We start from the raw sequence: 19,188 nt of genomic DNA on the forward strand, positions 1-19,188 counted from the left end.
TTTTCAGTATCTGACAGTGTTCTGCTGCTATTCATAAGGCTTTCAGTGCTGCTTACTCAGGAGCGGACAGCCAACTCTGCTGAAACCTGGTTGCCTTGGGTGATCGCTGATGGTTCTAACGCCAGTGCTGTTGTTTGTGTCATCGTAGCAGCACACGCCCCTGTAGCATGACACACTGACAGACCACCGGTAGCAGTGGTGGTGTGGGGCAGAATATACTTTTCCCCTCACAATAACTTGAATTTCCAGTAAGTGTTGATTATCACTCTTATAGGATGGTATTTTGATTTGTGGTTACCAATATATAATGTTATTTTGAAGCAACTAAATGGTTTTTCCCCTCTCTCCACATCTTGAAAAGCTGACCTCATCAGAGCTGAGGTCTTATGTTTGGAAGTAGTTTTTAAGATGCACAGACAGAGGGGCAGACATATAGTTCCTCTGTCCTAGGCAGGCTCTCTACCTTGTTGCTTGGGAGATTGGATTAGAAGATCATATGACCTGAGAGCAGAAGCTTTGGCAATGGCTGTTCTCCTGCTAGTCCCATTAATGTCCTTTAAATTTGGGTTCAGAAACTGAATTTATTGGACATGGTGAAATAAGTTCCTTTAGGTGGTTTTTTGCCTTTTTTCTTTGGAAAAACAAAAGTAAAAACAGGTTGATGAATTCCTTGCCATCTCCCAAGGAATTACCGTTGCCCTGGTTTTCCATCAGAGTGTTTCTTAATTTTCTACCCTAAAGTTTCTTATTTTTGATAAAGTTGATTGACATTTTCTGGGTATGCTTGGTTTGATATGACTTGGTTTATAACTTTTTTGTTTGGTCCTGGGCTTTAGATTGCCCTGTGATTGGTATGCATTTTTCAAGAATTGGTCAAAAGGCTATGTAAATGAAGTGTGCTAGAGTCTACAATGCAAATGGAGTGTCTGTGGTCTACCCAAAGAGGATAGGTCAATTTGTGGCTGCTTGCTGGTAGCGACTATGTTTTGAAATTGACATGAAGTTGTGTATTTAAGCAGCATCAAAGGCTTTTTTTTTAACAAACAGAAAGGGAAGAGAAGCAGGAGAATAAGCAGAAGGAAGAGTGTATGAAAAAGAAACAGAGAGATATAGAGAAGCAATGAGGCAAGGAATCTCCTAAGAGAGATATCATATTGATCGAGAGCTAGAACACTCAAGACAAGGACAGACTCAGAAAGTGGCCCGTGACAGAGATGTTGGTAGCAGATGGCAGGACCAAAAGAAGTCTCTCCTGAGGAGGCTAAGATGAGTGCCTGTTCTGAGAAAAACATGTTTTCAAAACTTTTTATCAAAAGCTTTTCCCCCTTCTTCCTCGTCTGTTTAAGTTTTGGAGCTCCTTTGACGCCTGTCCACCATAGGTGACCTTGCCGGCATTTGAGATGTCAATGGCATAGCTTCTAGTACCACAGCAATATGGAAACAACTGCAGTCAGAAAGTGGCAGGCAGTGATGGTGGTGCTGAAACCCGATATCAGAGACATGTTTCCCAGTGCTCGTTAATTAGGTGAGGTCCTTTCACTGGGTGAATCACAACAATTACCTCATATGTATGTGAAATCTGGATGATGAATAAGGATGACAAAAGGATAATTGATACTTTTGAATTATGGTATTGTTGGAGGCAATGGAACATGACATGTTCTGCCAGCAGAACCAAGAAATCTGTATTGGGAGGCTAGCCAGAGTTCTTAGAAACAAAGATGGCAGGATTCATGCCACATACTTTGGACATGTTAACTTGAGAAAACAGGCTCTGAATATGACATCATGTTTGGTGAAACTGAGGACAAATGAAAATGAGGAAGACCCTCAACAAGTTCAATTTACATAGTCATTACAACAATGGGTTAAAATTTAGAAAGCATTGTGAGGACCAGGCGTGTTTAATTTTAGTAAAGGTGGGGTCAGAACCACCGCCACCCCCACCAACAAAACAACATCTTGATTTTACTGACTGTTCCTTCTGTTGCCCTGTTCCCGAGTGCCTTGTCATTTACTCTTTGTAAAGCCAGTTCTTCTTCATACCACTTTCTTCAGAGAGTAGGTCATAACGTGTAGTATAATTTCTATAGATAAATCTTGTGTATTTCACCTGTGAAGCTGATTTGTATAATTGCCATTTATACTGTTAAGTGTTTTGCAATAAATATGTTCTTGACTGCAAATTTCTTCTTTTTTAAAAAAAAACATTTTATTAGGGGCTCATACAACTCTTATCACAATCCATACATATACATACATCAATTGTATAAAGCACATCTGTATATTCTTTGCCCTAATCATTTTCTTTTTTCCTTTTTTTCCCTTACATTTTATTAGGGGCTTATACAACTCTTTTCACAATCTATACATATACATACATCAATTGTATAAAGTACATCCATACATTCCCTGCCCCAATCATTCTCAAAGCATTTGCTCTCCACTTAAGCCCTTTGCATCAGGTCCTCTTTTTTTCCCCTCCCTCCCCGCTCCCCCCTCCCTCACATGCCCTTGGTAATTTAGACATTGTTATTTTGTCATATCTTGCCCTATCCGGAGTCTCCCTTGTCCCCCTTCTCTGCCGTCCAACTCCCAGGGAGGAGGTCACTTGTGGATCCTTGTAATCAGTTCCCCATTTCCAACCCACTCACCCTCCACTCTCCCAGCGTCGCCCCTCATACCCTTGGTCCTGAAGGTATCATCCACCCTGGATTCCCTGTGCCTCCAGCCCCCATATGCACCAGTGTACAACCTCTGCCCTATCCAGTCCTGCAAGGTAGAATTCGGATCATCGTAGTTGGGGGGAGGAAGCATCCAGGATCTGGGGGAAAGCTGTGTTCTTCATCGGTACTACCTCGCACCCTGACTGACCCATCTCCTCTCCTAAACCCCTCTATGAGGGGATATCCAGTGGCTGACACTTGGGCCTTGGGTCTCCACTCTGCACTTTCCCCTTCATTCAATATGGTATATATATATATACACACACACACACATATCTTTTTTTTTTTTTTGCATAATGCCTTATACCCGGTCCCTTTGGCACCTCGTGATCGCACTGGCTGGTGTGCTTCTTCCATGTGGGCTTTTTTGCTTCTGAGCTAGATGGCCGCTTGTTCACCATCAAGCCTTTAAGACCCCAGACACTATTTCTTTTGATAGCCATGCACCATCAGCTTTCTTCGCCACATTTGCTTATGCACCCGTTTGTCTTCAGCGATCCTATCACGGAGGTGTGCAGCCAATGATATGATTTTTTGTTCTTTGATGCCTGATAACTGATCCCTTCGGGACCACTCGATCACACAGGCTGGTGTGTTCTTCCATGTGGGCTTTGTTGCTCCTGAGCTAGATGGCTTCTTGTTTATCTTCAAGCCTTTAAGACCCCAGTCACTATCTCTTTTGATAGCCGGGCACCATCAGCTTTCTTCACCACATTTACTTGTTCACCCGCTTTGGTTTCAGCAGTTGTGTCGGGAGAGTGAGCATCATAGAGTGCCAATTTAATAAAAGAAAGTATTCATGCATTGAGGGAGTGCTTGAGTAGAGGCCCAAGGTCCTTCTGCCACCTTAATACTAAACCTATAAATGTAGACACTTAGATCTATTTCCCCATCCTCATATATATGTTTGCATGTACATGTCTTTGTCTAGACCTCCATAAATGCCCCTTGACTCCCAGCTCCTTCCTCCATCTCCCTTGACTTTCCTCCTGCCCCACTACCATGCTCTGTCCCCACCTGGGCTACAGTTATACCTCTTCTCTATGCAACCTTACCCTTGATCATTCCCCACCAGGCCTGCCACTCCCCCCTCACTACCATTTTGGGTCCCATGTTGTTCCCTTGTCCCTGTGTTTGTTAACACCACTTCCTTACCCCCCTCCCCTTCCCCCACCCCAAGTCCCCCCGGAACTGTCTGTCCCATTGTTTTTCCTCCAGATAGTTCATCCAGCCTGTCCTATTCAGACAGACCTGTGGAGACACTAACATGCACGTAAACAAGACAGAGGAAAACAAAGCAACAGTATACAACCAGACAACAAAACAACAAAAACAAACCACTGACAAAGAACAAAACAAAACACTTCACAAAAGAAAAACTTGTAGTTCGTTCAAGGATCATTTGCTGGCCCTTAGGAGCATTTTCCAGTCCTGTTGGGGCACCACGCCTTGGCCCCAAAGTCCACTTTCAGCATTCCCTGGGGACCTTGCCACTCCATTCCCTTGCTGTTCCGCTGCACTCCCCCAGTGCTTTGCCTCGGTGTGGTGGGATCAGGTCAGGTGCAATTCCCACACTGTGTCTCCGGTGCTGTCCCCTGTATCGCCCTTAGTCACTGAGGGGCATCATGTCTCATAGTAGGGCCAGCCATGTTGTTCTCTCTGTGGACTGGCTGCTCTAATCAGGAACATCATCCTCACGGCCTGGTGGGCCAGGCCGTGTTCCACTGTCTCCTCCTCCCCCTTCATCTGCTCCCGTGTGCTCTGATCAGATATGTCCATCTCCCGGAGAATCAATGTCGTCCTTTGAAATAAATTCTTTTCAGGGGAGGGTCAGGAATCCACTTAATTTTTGGTGCTGGTGCCAGCCTCCCAGACCTCTCCACTGGTTCCCTACTCCACGCCGGGATATTGCATTCACACCTTGCGGCACTGGGTTGAAGTCTGGTCCCACTTTCCCTGTGGAGATATAAACAATACCCTCCCCTTGGGTGGATTAGTGCCCCTTGACCTTGCAAAATTCTATCATTCAACCTCTATAGAGTTATTTATACCACCAAATCCATATTTTAGAGCTACCTATTCTTTTTCTTTCTAATTTTCTCATACCACTCATCAGTAATTATCAACATATCCTAATTATACATTTGATCAATTTCAGGCAGCAGAATCATAAACACTTTAATTTATCTTTGGTATTGTCATTGGTACATACATCTGAGTAGTCATATTAACCAATCTTCCTTGTAGGCATATGAATATTATCCTGTCAATGAAACATTATGCTACAAGTTGAATCTTGAAATAATCTTTATGACAATGAATCTTATACCATTTCGTTATTGGAAAGACTATGTCTTTGGAAAGAGCCAGGACCAGCTCCAAAACAGGCCATCAATTGCTTATATGCAATTCAAAATTGAAATGGAAGACAATTAAACCAAGTCCACGAGAGCCATTTATGGGCATGTGTATCTGCCACCCGACTTTAGAGACATGCTGAAAACTAATGGCTGGACATCTGGGATGACATCATATACAAAGAAAGCAAAAAATAATTTAAAAGACAGGGAAAAAACGAATAGACCAAAGTGGATGCCAAAGGGGATGCTGAAACTTGCTTTTTAATGTAGAGTAGCTAAAGGAAATGGAAGAAATGATGAAGTGAAAGAACTGAACAGAAGATTTCCAAGGGCAGCTCAAGAAGACAAAGGGATGTATTATAATGAAATGTGCAGAGACTTGGAGTAGAAAGCCAGAAAGGAATAACATGCTCAGAATTTCATAAGCTGAAAAGAGCTGAAGAAAATATTCAAGGCTCCAATTGCTATTTTGAAGGGTTCTGTGAGCAGAGTATCGAACTATTCCAGAAACACTAATAGAAGATAGAAAGAAATCATGGATTCACTGTTCCAAAAAGAACTGGTGGATGTTCGACCATTTGAGGAGGTAGCATGTGATTAAGAACCAGTGGTATTGAAAGAAGAAGTCCAAATTGCACAGAAGGCACTTGCAGAAAACAAGATTCCAGGATTTGAAGTTATATCAATTGAAATATTTCAAAAAACCGATGTAGCACTAAAGTTGCTCCCTTAACTGTGTCAAGAAATTTGGGAAGAATGTTACCTGGCCAACCATCTGGAAGAAATCCATATTTCCATTCCAAAGAAAGGCGATCCAGCAGAATATGAAAATCACCAGACAGTATCTTTAATATCCCATGTAAATAAAAATTTGCTGAAGATAAAAAGGGTTGTTGCAGTAGTAAATTCAACTGAACTGGGAATTTCCAGAGAATAAAGCTTGAATCAGAAGAATATGTAGATCATGGGATATCACTGCTGTTCACAAATGGAAGTTGGAAAAAGCAGAGAATTCTAGGAAGATGTTTACTTGTGCTTCATTGACTATTGGAAGTAAATTATGGAAAATATAACTGGCAATGGGAATTCCAGAACACCCGTTTGTACTCAAGTGGAAATAGCACATAGCCCAAAAGGCATTTATTTGAACAGAACAAGGGGACACTGAATGGTTTAAACTCAGAAGTGATGTACATCAGAGTTGTCACTTTTAATCATATGTATTTAATTTATGTGCTGAGCAAATAGTCTGAAAAATTTGGATTATATGAAAAAGGTGGCATCAGGATTGGAGGAAAGCTCATTAATAACCTAGGATACACAGATGACACAGCTTTGCCCCTGAAAGTGAAGAGGACATGACCTCTTACTGATAAAGAATAAAGGCTACAGTATAAATGATAATTCCCACAAAGAAAACAAAAATTCTCACCACTGGACAACTCAGCAACATCACGAAAAATGAAGAAAAGATTGAGGTTATCTAGGATTTCACTTTACTTGGACCCACAATCAACGACTGTGGAAGCAGAAGTTGAGAAATCCATTGGCATATTGCATTGGCACTTTATGCTGAAGAGTGCTTCTTTAAAGTGATAAAAAGCAAAAATATCATCACTTTGAGTACCAAGTTACACCCAACCCTTCCCATTGTATTTTCAACTGGATGAGAAAACTGAATTATAAATAAAGAAAACTGAAGAGGAATTGGTGTACTTTGAATTATTGTGTTGTCAAAGAAATGATATAATATGTGAAGTAATGTCAATAAAACTATTGAAAATTAATCGTGTCACACATATTACTTTAAAAGCAAATCACCTATATCATTGCTATTCTTTATTGGATAAAACCAGAATTTGTTTAAGACCCTCAATAAAATGTGACCCTAATTCACTTATCTATTTCCATTTTCAGTACAACACAACAACTTTCATAGGATAAAAGAAAAAAATATTTTAATTGAAGACATATATATATATATATATATATATAGGTGTACACACAGAGAGGTGGGGTGGGGAAACTGATTAGGATTACTTGTGGTAGTTACATAATTTCATGTCAACTTGAAGATATATAAAAGTATAGGGGTGGGGTTTAGCCTGCTGATAAGGTCACAGCTTCATAATGCCTCCTTCTGGGCGTGACCTTCTCATAAGGAGGGTCCTGGGAACCTTCTCTTGTCTCTCGGCCTTCACCTTCCTGCTGGTGAGCCACTCTGGGACCTGTCAGAGCCCTGTCAGAGCCCTGTCAGAGCCCTGCTATCACTGCCATTGGATCCACATGTCTTTGAACCCACCGGCCTGTGATATTCCTGCAGTCTGTATGATTGCATGTGGCTGCGTGAGTCTGAAGAGGGATTTAGGGACTGTTATCAGATTTATGGACTTGAGTTTGACAGGGCTGAGATGTTTTCATGATATATAATTACTTCTTGATATAAAGCTCTTTCTTACACATGTATGAGTGTCTCTGGCTTTGTTTCTCTAGTCAACTGGGCCTGACACACTGTTAATTGCAAGCAGTGTGTTTATGCACAGATAGCTAAACTCATTATACAAACTTCCATAAGAATATCTTCTTCCTTTAATTTAACATGCATGACTATGATCCATGGACTATATACATCTCAAATGATATGTGGTCAGTAAATATTTATGGTTAATTATAATTATCTTCTAGGAGTCCTGCTGGTGTAGTGGTTTTGAATTGGGATGTGATTCACAATGTCAGCAGTTCCAACCACTCTATGGGAGAAAGACGGAGTTTTGTATTCTTAAAGATTTACAGTCTCAGAAATCCCCAGGGACAGGTCTACCCTGTCCAATAAAGTCACTACGAGTCAGCATCAGCTCGATGACAATGAGCGAGTGATAATTATCTGAGGTCATTCCATTATTTTTATCAGCTATAAAAGCTTTTCCATTCTAAAATAGTTTGACACACTAAGTGTTGAAGATAACTAGTCTGAGATGCTATGATATTACGCATTCACACTTTGTATTGAGATAAACGCATCTAACTGCCTCAAAACTGTCTTCAAAGCTCTTTCCAATAAAACTATTCAGTCTAGAAGTCTAGTCTGCATTCTGTCAGTGTTATCACGGGTGAGTCTTGGAAAGAAGAATTTCAAATGGATAAATAATTGGAATGTCTTGTTTTCAAGAGTGTAGGGTTGAATTTACTTTTCCTTGTATACTGGTCTAAAGAGTCCTGGTGATAGAATGGGTTACTGGTTTTCCTTTAAGTATTGGCAGACTCAGAAGCACAACAGGGCAGTTTTTCTGTGTCAGATAGGATTGCGTTGAGTCAGAAATCAGCTTGAGGGCATTGAGTTTTGGAGCTTTTTTGGTGTGCTGAGATATGTTTGTAGTCTCTGGGATGGGTTCTAAAAATTCCCAAGAAAGACTTTCATCGTCCAAGCAAGAAACTCTTCCTTTATAAATTCAAACTTTGGGATGTCACATTTTCTATTTCAGGATTTTATCACTTATAAGAATTATAATTAGAATTAAGTTGGTTTTATAATTTTTTGGCAATGAGGCAATTGAACAGTTGAAATAAAAATAATTCAATATTTTAAATCATTTCCTGAAAATGTATCATTTTGATACTTTATATAACCATTAAAGACAACAGAATATATGTGCCCCAAACTGTTCATTGCAGTTTCTTTTGGTAAAAAAACATTTTTGAAAAAGAAAAATTTGATAACTATGTAAATAAAAAATATAGATTTAAAAAATAGTGAATATATCCATCACTTTTATTTTATAGTGAATGCAGCCATTGCTTTTATTCTTTGTGTGTGTGTGTGTGTGTGTCAGTTAAAATTGTATGGCGAGTTAAAAGAAATACTCTGATGACACAAATCAGGGCAAACTCATTAAATAAAATGGAAATATTACCCCACAGTTGTAATAATGCAACTTGCATTATTATCTGCAATTTAAAAAATCTAGAGAATTATCTGCAATTAAGAAAATAAAAAGAACCCCAATTTGTCAGCTCAAATTACCCGTGGTTTTATTGTACATTCAAATTGCATTCTGCGCATCTTTAAGGAGTATAGTGCGCTTAGAAAAGTAACCCTCCAGAGGGTTGTGGGGTCTGCACACACACACACACACACACACACACACACACACACACACGGTATAATGTGATTTATTTGCATAAAGCACTACAGCTTGTTGACCTTTGACTTAGCGGTGATTATTCAGGGATTTAATGTAAAAGAAGGACACAGGATGGGAATAGAACTGTACCGCGGACCTCTGCCCTCCAGGAGGGACGCAGAGGCTCACTTTCCTGGGGGCAATTTGAGTATTTCGCGTGTCTTTAGCCCTACGGCCGTCTCCCGTGTGGTTACTCGTGAGAAGCTGCGGTGTGGACGCACAGGCTGCACGCCTTGCAGGGATGCTTTGAGCTGCCTGTCTTTCCCCAGCGGCCGGAGCTGCATCCCGGGAAGTCTCCCCGCCACAGCCCGGCCCGCGACCGCGTAGCTGCCGACGCGGCTGGCTGTCCACGCACGCTCCTCCTTCACGCTCCGCCTACCCTCATCCCGCCGGAGAACACCGCACTGTCCCCGCACTTGGACTTTTCTCCGCTTTCCTCTTCCGCCTCCTACCCCTCCCTAGACCTCTCTGGGCTTTGACGTCATGTGTGCTCCTTTTGGTTGCTATAGCAACCCCAGTCCCCCAGCCCTCCGTCCGGCTCCTCTGGTAGGTTCCACAATGGTACAGGCAGCATCACGCTGCACAATGGTTTCCAGGCAGTGAAAGAGAGTGATTCAGCAAGGCGCTGGGCTTCTTCCTCTAAAAGCTCCTCTCTCGTTTCATTTTGATGGGAGTGGGTGGTGCTGGCTATTGGCTTACCTTTTCCTTTTGCATTTTTCACAATTACCCTTTTTTCCTCCTGGCCCCTCAATTTCTAGGGGGGCTTTGAGTGACTTTTACGAAGGAATTTTCTCGGAAATTACCTATCCATTATTAATTTCAAGCAATATCCCCACCTCCAAAGAATTTCTTCCTTATTGCAGTTCGGAATGTGGTTAATGAAAGACAAGTAGGGAGGATTTTGGGGGCAAACACGGCGGATCGGGATCATAGTTCTCAGTCACGGAATGGTAGGTGGTTTTGCTCATTCCGGGCTTGGACCTGGTTTTGGAGGGAGGGTGGGCGTGATGGCGACGCATGATTGCTCCTGCTGGGCAGGAGAGCGGGTGGTGGGAGAAGGGAGCAGGATGGGGTGAAAAGCAGGTTAATGAAGTGAACTATCTCGGAGACAAGAAGCCACCAGCCTTAGCCTCTGAGCTGGAATTGTTCTTTTCCCAGACTTGGGCGTGTTGCAACCTTGATGTTTGGAGTGAGGGGCAGCAAAGGGTGTGAGGGAGCATGCTTATTGTGGCCAGGGGTTTTAGACCAATGCACAGCTACAGAAGCGGAGAGAGAGACAAGGGGAGAAGGAGAAGGAGGGGAGAGGGGAGAGGGGATAGGGGAGAGGGAGAGAGAAACAGCTGTGTTTGTTAGAAGTGCTGGCCTGAGTCCCATTTCTGAGAAATGATATGGGAAATGATATAGGAAATTAAAAACAATGCTTTTAAGTATGTATGTATGTTTATTTCTTGAGAGGTGTAATGTAAATCAACAGTATGGGACTTGTTTACATATTTTAGTCACGAATGATATTTCCATGTATTTTGGCTGCAAAACGAATGGCCTTCCTCATGCTGAGAGACTCTAGGCTTAATCTGGGCTGAAGCAAGAACACGAGAGAGCAGGAGACAGGCTAGAATGAAGAGAATAAGAGGGCACTGCAGTCCCGTAGGTAAGGGACCCTTTAAGAAAGTGATCCTCTAGTCACAGCAGGCACCATTTTTTTTTAATGGCAAGGTTCCCAGCTATTCTGTGCTGGGATACTGTGTCCCCTAGAAATGTCAGAGCTCCTTTTGCAAAAAAAAAAAGACGTATATCTTATATAAGGGGTACGTGTCAGTATGCTTCTCAAATCTATTTGCATGGAGCACAAAATAAATATAACTCACTGGGAACATCTTCAAGCAAATCCAGGTGATAGACATTTTAAAAATGTGTATTTCATTCTTTTTTTATAAAAATTTGTTCCTACTTTAAAATCAGAGAATCCTCTCTGTTTTTGCCCTCTAAAGGAAAAGATACTTCTCAGGGTGCTGCAGTTAAGGGGTAGCCAAAGACAGGCTTATCCCATGGCAGTATGCTCTGTAGCAATCACAAGGTTGTTTACATGGACTGCGTTTGCAGCAAAGCCTCACAGTGTCTTGCAGCAGCCCTTCTCTGTGTTGGTAATAACTTTCATGGGGAAAAAACCAAAACAGTAATGACACAGGCCAAGTCATACTGGGCAAGTCACAGTTCAGGTGAAAGGAAATTTGGTATAAGTGCCAGACAGTGGCAGTTCAAGGTCCGATTTTTGCTTCCATTCCTGTTCTGCTGGTTGTGGGACCCTGGAAAGTCTCGTACAATGCTGATCAACACACTGAAAATGGTTGCAGGCACGACCCGTCCTCTGAGATGCTTCTGCACGTTTCCCACCTGAGATGAGCGTCTATGTAACTACAGATAGTAATGTCCATGACTGAGCCCATAGTTCACGTTGGAGTCTTGGGATTACAGGGGCACTATAGTTTGGAGCTACAGCAGTCCTGCTGCCCCTGGTAGGAATCCCCCTTCTCTTCTTTGATCTTGCTCCTCAGATGAAGAAGCTAAAGTACTGGATTCACTTCTTGCATCCCTTGCAGCAAGCTCCTCTTTCTTTTCCTTACCATGGGACAGGGCCCATCAGATGACAAAGGTGGTGTGACCTTAGTTGTGAAAAGCTCCTTGACGCTTCCTCATTTGCATCACCCTCTCTCCTCTTGTAGCAAAGTATCTTTAATTGGACAGGACTCCTGTCCTTACAAAATCTTCGCAGTTGCTGTGAACAGATTCCTGATGGGGAGATGGTCAGAAATTAACACGTAGAGTGGAAAAATCAGCTGCCTATAGCTTCCTGCTTGCTGGCCCCAGAACAGCCTGTGCTGTTGGGAGGAGTGTGTTTGCCATGCTGGAAAGGGATGTTTATGAACAGATCCCAGAGGGGCCGGATGTGTTTTTGCTGTCATTGTCTGGTATGTTTGCAGCTATTAGTGTTTCATGGTTGCGTAGTACGTGGTCAATGTCTTTCTAGTTAGCGTAAACTGAGAAGTGATCGAGGAAGCTGGAACATGCATGTATATTTTATATTGACAGAGGGATTCCTAGGGTTTTCTTGTCAGTATTTCCTGTATGACAATGATAAACAAAATGAATCTGCTGAACCTAAAATCAATAGGAAAGGCCTACCATGTTTAGGGGCACACATATGTTTATTTTACTGTGGCTCCGCGTCAACGAAGCTGTCTTTTTTGGATGGAAGCTTAGTTACAAAGTCTTTTTCGACTGATGGTAAAAGATGAAAAACCAAGAGATTTTTGTTTGTTTGTTTGTTTGTTTGCTAAATGCACTGGCAGATGCTCTTCCTTCCTGCTCACGTCCTGGTTTCAGATCGCGTTTGTAGCTAAAGGACTTTTAGGGAAATTATTGCTGGGTTCAACTCAAAAGATTGCTTGGTTGCTTATCAGAATAAATGGGCTCAACCAAGAGAAATGTCCTTCAATTGGCCTAAGAAGTAAACAAAATAACATTTTACAGGCTTTCTCCACTGCTCCTTTTGTAGCCCCTTTTAAGTTTTTGGTTGGAGATTGCAATCTTAATGTTAAAAAAAGTGTGTGTGTGTGTGGGGGGGGGTGTGCACGCACCAGTATGCAGCAGTGACAGGAATGGAATGGAGTACAATACTGTGTTTGCTGCAAGCTAGCACATGCATCTATTGCACCCTGTGTTGTGGTACCAAGGACGTGGAGAAAAAGTTCCGCCTGTAGACTCTGGGGAGGGAAGAAAGGCTTGTTGGTGGAGAAGCACCTAATCCATTTTGTTTCTTTGGCATAGTAGATGCCTTTAGTGTATTACATAAGTCTGAGTTGAGACACTGTAGTGCTGATTCAGATAAAAGATCAGGCTGCATATTGATTGTTTGAAAGAGAAAACGTAACTTAGAATCAGAGCCCAGGTTTTCAGAAATGTACCTGTTTGTATGTATTGTCATCACAGAGCCATCCAGGTTTTGAGTAAGGTTTTTCAGTTTAGTGAAATGTTATCTTTTTGAGAAAATTGAGACCAAGAAAGGGACAATGTTAAAATCTGTATATTCGGGGGACTCTTTCCACCCCCTGTATTTCATGGAGGGAAGCTTTGTTTCTTAATATGAATCTTGGCAGAAACTCTGCTCCGAGCAGAATCCCCAAGTGATGTGAAAGATCCTTCACTAGAAACATTTTAGGTTAGAAAAGGAGGCTCTGATTTATGCTTATTTGTGGTCAAGGATTGTGTAGTTCAACTGATGTTTGGGATTCCTCACAAGTCACTCTGACCTTTCTCCCTGTTCTTATCCAGATGCCTGTGAGATGTAGACTCAGAGGATTACAGAGATAGTGTCTTGAGGAATGCCCGTGGAAGGTGAATGGAAAACAGTGACTCAGGGCTACCGAGAAGCACTCCCAGCCACTGAGTCTCTAAAGCCCTGCGTGGTGTGCTGGATCTAAGGCGCAGCTACCCTCCAGGGCAGTCAGGCATTTGCAGAGTGGCCTGCTCAGCGAGAAACAATATTTTTTGCTCTCTCTCTCTCTCTCTCTCTCTCTCTCTCTCTGTTGAGCAGCAGAAAGGAAACAGCAGTGAGCTGAAAGTATTGGGTATCATCGTGGTGGCTTGTCTTCCAAGAAGTAAAGCTGCCTCCTGGTTTATAGATGGGAACCTGCCCCAATGTTCTGTGTGCTTCCTGAAAATGGGTTGCTTTAAGCAATCGTCCCTTTCTCTTAAAATAGAAATAGGATATGAAAGCATCGTCAGTGAAGTAAAGCCCCTAGGTCAGTTTATATGGCAATGTTTAATCAGTTTATATGGCAGTTAATATGGTCAGTTTATATGGCAATGTTTAATCGGTGTCCATACTTCCTCCACCACACCACATATCATACATTATGGTAATTGCCTAATCACTTATCTCTATCTACCACTGGAATAATGTTGGGGAGGACACATGATTGATGTGCTTATCTGATATGTGAGAGGTTGGAGGTTCAAATCCAGCTAGAGAGTCCTTGGGGAAAAAAGGCCTACAAAGCTACTTCCAAAAATTCAGTCATTGAAAACCCTGTGGGAGCAGAGTTCTCAGATGACACACATGGGGTTGCCATGAGTCAGAGTTGACTAGATGGCGGCTGGTTCTGCTATTGTTCAATGCCATTGGGTTGGTTTCCACTCATAGGAATCCAATCCTGTGTACAACAGAATGAAACACTGCCCAGTCTTTTGCCATCCTCACAATTGTTCTTATGTTTGATGCCTATTGATGCAGCCAATGTGTCAATCCATCCCTTTGAGGGCCTTCCTGTTTTTCACTGCCCTTTTACTTTCCTGGGGCTTTCTACTACTGTCAGCAGTTAGAATCTCAGAAACTCTCAGGGGTAGTTCTACCCTGTCCTAGAGTCTCCATGAGTCAGCATCGAGTCAATGGCAGTGAGGATTTGTTGTTGTTGTTGTTTTAATTTACCAAGCATGATGTTCTTCTCCAGTGCCTGATCTCTCTTGAGAATATGACCAAGGCATGTGAGACAAAATCTCACCATCCTTGCCTCTAAGGAGCCTTCTAGCTATACTTCTTCCAGACAGATAGATTTGTTCTTTGGGAAGTCCATGGTGCTTTCAATGTTCTTCACCAGCACCGTAATTCCAACACTGTGCACTGCTGTCCACTGAAGTGGAATTTCTGTCAGAGACAGATGGTGCCAATCTGACATGTCCTCTCCCTTCAGGGCCTTCAAGTCAACTCTGACGCATGGTGACCTCATAGGGCAGAGTACAATAGCCCTTTGGCTTTCTAAGGCTGTGAATATTTACAGGAGAAAGCCTCGTCTTTCCCCTGCAGAACGGCTGGTCAAGGTTTGAACTGCTAACTTTGTAGGTAACAGCCCAAGGGCCTAATCCACTGTGCTGCCAGGTCTCCTTATAGTAAAGCACACCAAACCACAGAGTTATTTCAACTCAGTGACCCACGTGTTTCAGAGCAGAATTGCACTCTGCATGGTTTTCACAACTGTGATTTTTTGAAAGCAGTTCCTCAGGACTCTCTTCTGAGATGCTCCAAGTTGGCTTGAACCATCGATCTCCCCAGTAGTCGCTCCGTGCGTATCCATTTGCACCACCCAGGTATTGCCTCTAACATGGAGTATTAAATAGATATCCATTGAATAAATATTAAATAATATTCTTAAATGTTGAATGAGTAGCTCCCATGTATATAGTTTGTTGCAAAATGGCATGGGTGAGTGAGACTTATAATCCCACAATTCTGCAATGGGGAACTTGCAATTACTTGGGGAATTAAGATGCACAAAAACTTCAATCACCATATAGACAGTTTCTAATTAAGGAGTTATATTGGTGGGTTGATATTAAGTGCACTAAAAAATCAGAAGATAAAGAAATCACCTGCACCAATTTGATAACAGGTGAGACTGGAGGCAATATTGGGATGAGAGCGGGGGAAGCAGAAGGGAGGGTGTGCTGAACAGCAGTTATAAGCCCTTGCCCAGTAACTGGACTATAATTTTCAGTAAAACCTAAACCAAACCCACTGACATTGAATTGATTTCGACTGATAACAACTCCATAGGACAGAATTGAATTTCTGATACCATAAATCCTGGTGGGAGCAGACAACCTCATCATTCTTCTGAGGATCATCTGGTGGGCTTGAACCAACCCACTGCATCACCATGACTCCTTATTTGATGCAGAGTGGGGTTTTATTTTGGGTATGGTAACTATACCTTCCAAACCAGAAATTAGAATTATGACTTTACAGTGGAAACAGGACATTGGAAACTGGCATAGTGGTGTTATGTGCCTTGGCATCTGTTCTGACACATAACAACCTTATGTACAACAGATGGAAACCCTGCCTGGTCCAGTTCCATCTTCACAATTGTTCTCATGTTTGAGCTCATTGTTGGATCCACTGTGTCGATGCATCTGGTGGAGAGTGTTCATCTTTTTCACTCTCTGCTTTGACAAACACGCTTGTCTTTCTCTAGGGACTGTTCTTTCCTAACACGTGAGATAAGCCTGGCCATGCTTGCTTCTAATGAACGTACTGGGTGTACTTCTCAGACAGATTTGTTTGTTCTTCTGGCAGTCCATGGTACTCTCAAATTTTTTTTGTCTGCACCACAATTCAAATGAATCAATTTTTCTTCAGATTTTCTTATTCATTGTCCAACTTTTACATTCATATGCGGTGATCCAAGTACCACAACTTGGATCATGTGCATTTTAGGAGTCAAAATGACATTCTTGTTCATCAACATTTCAAAGAGGCCACCTGCAGCATAGTTCTGGATAATCTGGTCCAATCTAATGTTGAGAAGTAACAGATGAAAAGGTTGACAAGCAGATTTGGAACTAGATCATATTAAGAAAGACAGTAAGTACAGCTTCCTTTCTAGGTTCCTACCAGCTTCAATTTTGCTTCATTTCATAGGTTTCAGAGGTTTTCAAAAGCTTTCTCCTCAGCTTCTTGTTCTAATGAAATTTTACATTAAAAGTAGAATATGTAAACATACATATGTAACATATGTAAACATATGGAACAGAGGAGCTGCCCAAGTTGAATTAAGGTAGGGATGCTTTATACCAGAAAATCAAATACATTAACCAATATAGCAATTACTAATTGGGTTTATGATCTGATTTTAAAATATTGAGTTGTTTGGTGTTGATAACAGAACCGTTTATGTGCTTGTAATAAATTCTGAACAGAATTAATTACCTTGAGGATATTTTAACCTTTTCCCTTTTTGCCATCAATTTTGATTTAAATTTTTTGCTTAATAAATGAAGGTGGAATTCTAGTTTAAAACTTATGAGCAAACTCATGTGTCTTTGGACTTTGGTTTCAGGCTAGTGTGAGAAACACCAACAGCAGGACCACCTTCAATTTTCGGTATGGTGACTCATGCAAGAAGCTATTGAATTAGATCCATTCCCAATAGATGAGACACTATACAAGCAGTGGTGAGTTGATATTTTTCAATGTCTTTTAAATTTGGGAAACAAAGAATGTTTGATTTCTGTATCCAATTTAAGTACTGCATGTGGTTTAAGTGTATGGATCTGAATAAACTCATTTACAAAGAATAGCAACCAAAAGCGTGGAGTCCAGTAGGGCAGGATCTTGTAGTGCTCCCACGACTGCATACAATAGCATGCGGTCTTGAGATGCAAAGATGGAGCGCAAGACACCATGGTGCCACCATACGCATTGTTTCTACCATGTTCTAGAGGTAGGATGGCTGTAATAAATAATTTCATATGACAGAGTAAGAGGATTTTTTGAGTGGCTTTTATTACTTGCACCATACATCTATATTTTATCGATTTACCCTTCTAATAGAATAATTGGTTCTGGGCAAACATATGATGCTCACTTCCTTCTAAAATAGTGTGTATGTTTCACATAACAGTAAACATTTGAAAATAAGGGAAGAGAAAGCACATCACACTCTTTGAAAACTTGATTTATGGACAATTTAGCTTACAAATCCTTTTGCTTAAGAAAAACTTTATTCTCAAGGATTAGCCTATAACCCCCTCCCAGGGGGAAGAAAAATGGAAAAGTGGATGAAGGGTAATGGAGGATGATGAAATATATGGAAAAATAATCTATAATTATCAAGGGTTCATGAGGGAGGGTAAGCAGGGGAAAAAGGGGGGAGAAATGGGGAGCTGATATCAGGGGCTTGAGTGGGAAGAGAATGTTTTGAAAATGATGATGGCAATATATGGGCAAATGTGCTCCACACATTGGAAGAATGTATGGATTGTGATAAGAGATGTAAGAGCCCCCAATAAAACTATTTAAAAAAAGAAAAACTGTATTAAAAATAGGTTCAGTTGTTCTGCCGTGTGGAAAAATATTTGAAAACTTATTATCATGTACAAATATCAACAAACACAAGCACATATCTTTTAAAATCAAATGCTGGATGCTTTATAGTCAATAATCAATAGATTCTAGCAGAGACGAATGAGTGAAAATCTGTCAAATAACATCTTTGAGAAATAAGGTATGACATGGGTGCTTATAAGACCCCAAATGGAGCTGCTTTGAACTAGTGATCAATAGCTCTCTTTCATTTACCTAGTGTTTTATGAAGCTCTGGGTAGGTTGGCTGCTTGTGAGTTAATGCATAACCTATAAATGGAGAACACTGCATTTTATGGGCTCTGAATTTACTGCTAATTAATCCTATGGTTATTACACATCATAGGTTTTATTACAGTCTTACCTACAGTTATACCGAGAAAGCAGTTCTCAAAGTCATCCCAATGCCATGCTTAATCAAAATAGTCAATGAATATTTGTGATCGAGGGTCAATCATATGGAATTGCCAATAGGCAACCATTTCTTACCTAAAATAAGGTTGATTTTGTATGGCTGAAGCTAATACGCTTAGCTTCGTGTCACATTATGTGATTAGGAAAATAAAATAGGTTGACTATAATATAAATAATTTATTAAGTAAATCTTTTTTGAGAGCCTACAATGTAGTTATCATGCATACCTTTGGGGGCAGATGAAAGGCACCGCCCTTGTCTAAAGGGAACTCTTGAGCTACAAAGTGGGTGGTCTGTATAATAAAATGTACTATTAAAGGGGTCAAAATATCCTAAACTGGCTAGTATTAATAAAGTGTGAAGAAGTGTGGAGACTCAGGGAAGCATGGCAGAGGAGAATTTTACCCAGCTTGAGGTGGGGCTTGATCAAGGACCACTTTCTAGAGGAAGTGATATTTCAGGTACCTGTTAAGAATAGTAAGAAGTTGGCCAGAAGCAAGGAGGACTCCGTACAGTGGGAATGGACTGAGAGCAGGATGTTTGGGGACAGGTGCTGTGGCAGCAGCAAAAGGGGACGTGGCAGGGAT

The 19,188-nt window shown here is 41.4% G+C and overlaps 1 protein-coding gene across 1 annotated transcript in view; it reads left to right on the top strand.

Moving 5' to 3' along the window:
* The first annotated feature begins 9,665 nt into the window (after positions 1 to 9,665).
* The window catches only part of MAPK10 (mitogen-activated protein kinase 10), a 360,072-nt gene continuing 350,549 nt past the window's right edge, over positions 9,666 to 19,188 (top strand). Inside the window, exons 1-2 of the mRNA XM_075544072.1 lie at positions 9,666 to 10,217; positions 17,163 to 17,277. The gene's annotated coding sequence lies outside the window, so the exon portion shown is untranslated. The remainder of the gene's footprint in view (positions 10,218 to 17,162; positions 17,278 to 19,188) is intronic.

Source organism: Tenrec ecaudatus, chromosome 3 (genome assembly GCF_050624435.1).
Source record: "Tenrec ecaudatus isolate mTenEca1 chromosome 3, mTenEca1.hap1, whole genome shotgun sequence".
Taxonomy (NCBI): domain Eukaryota; kingdom Metazoa; phylum Chordata; class Mammalia; order Afrosoricida; family Tenrecidae; genus Tenrec; species Tenrec ecaudatus.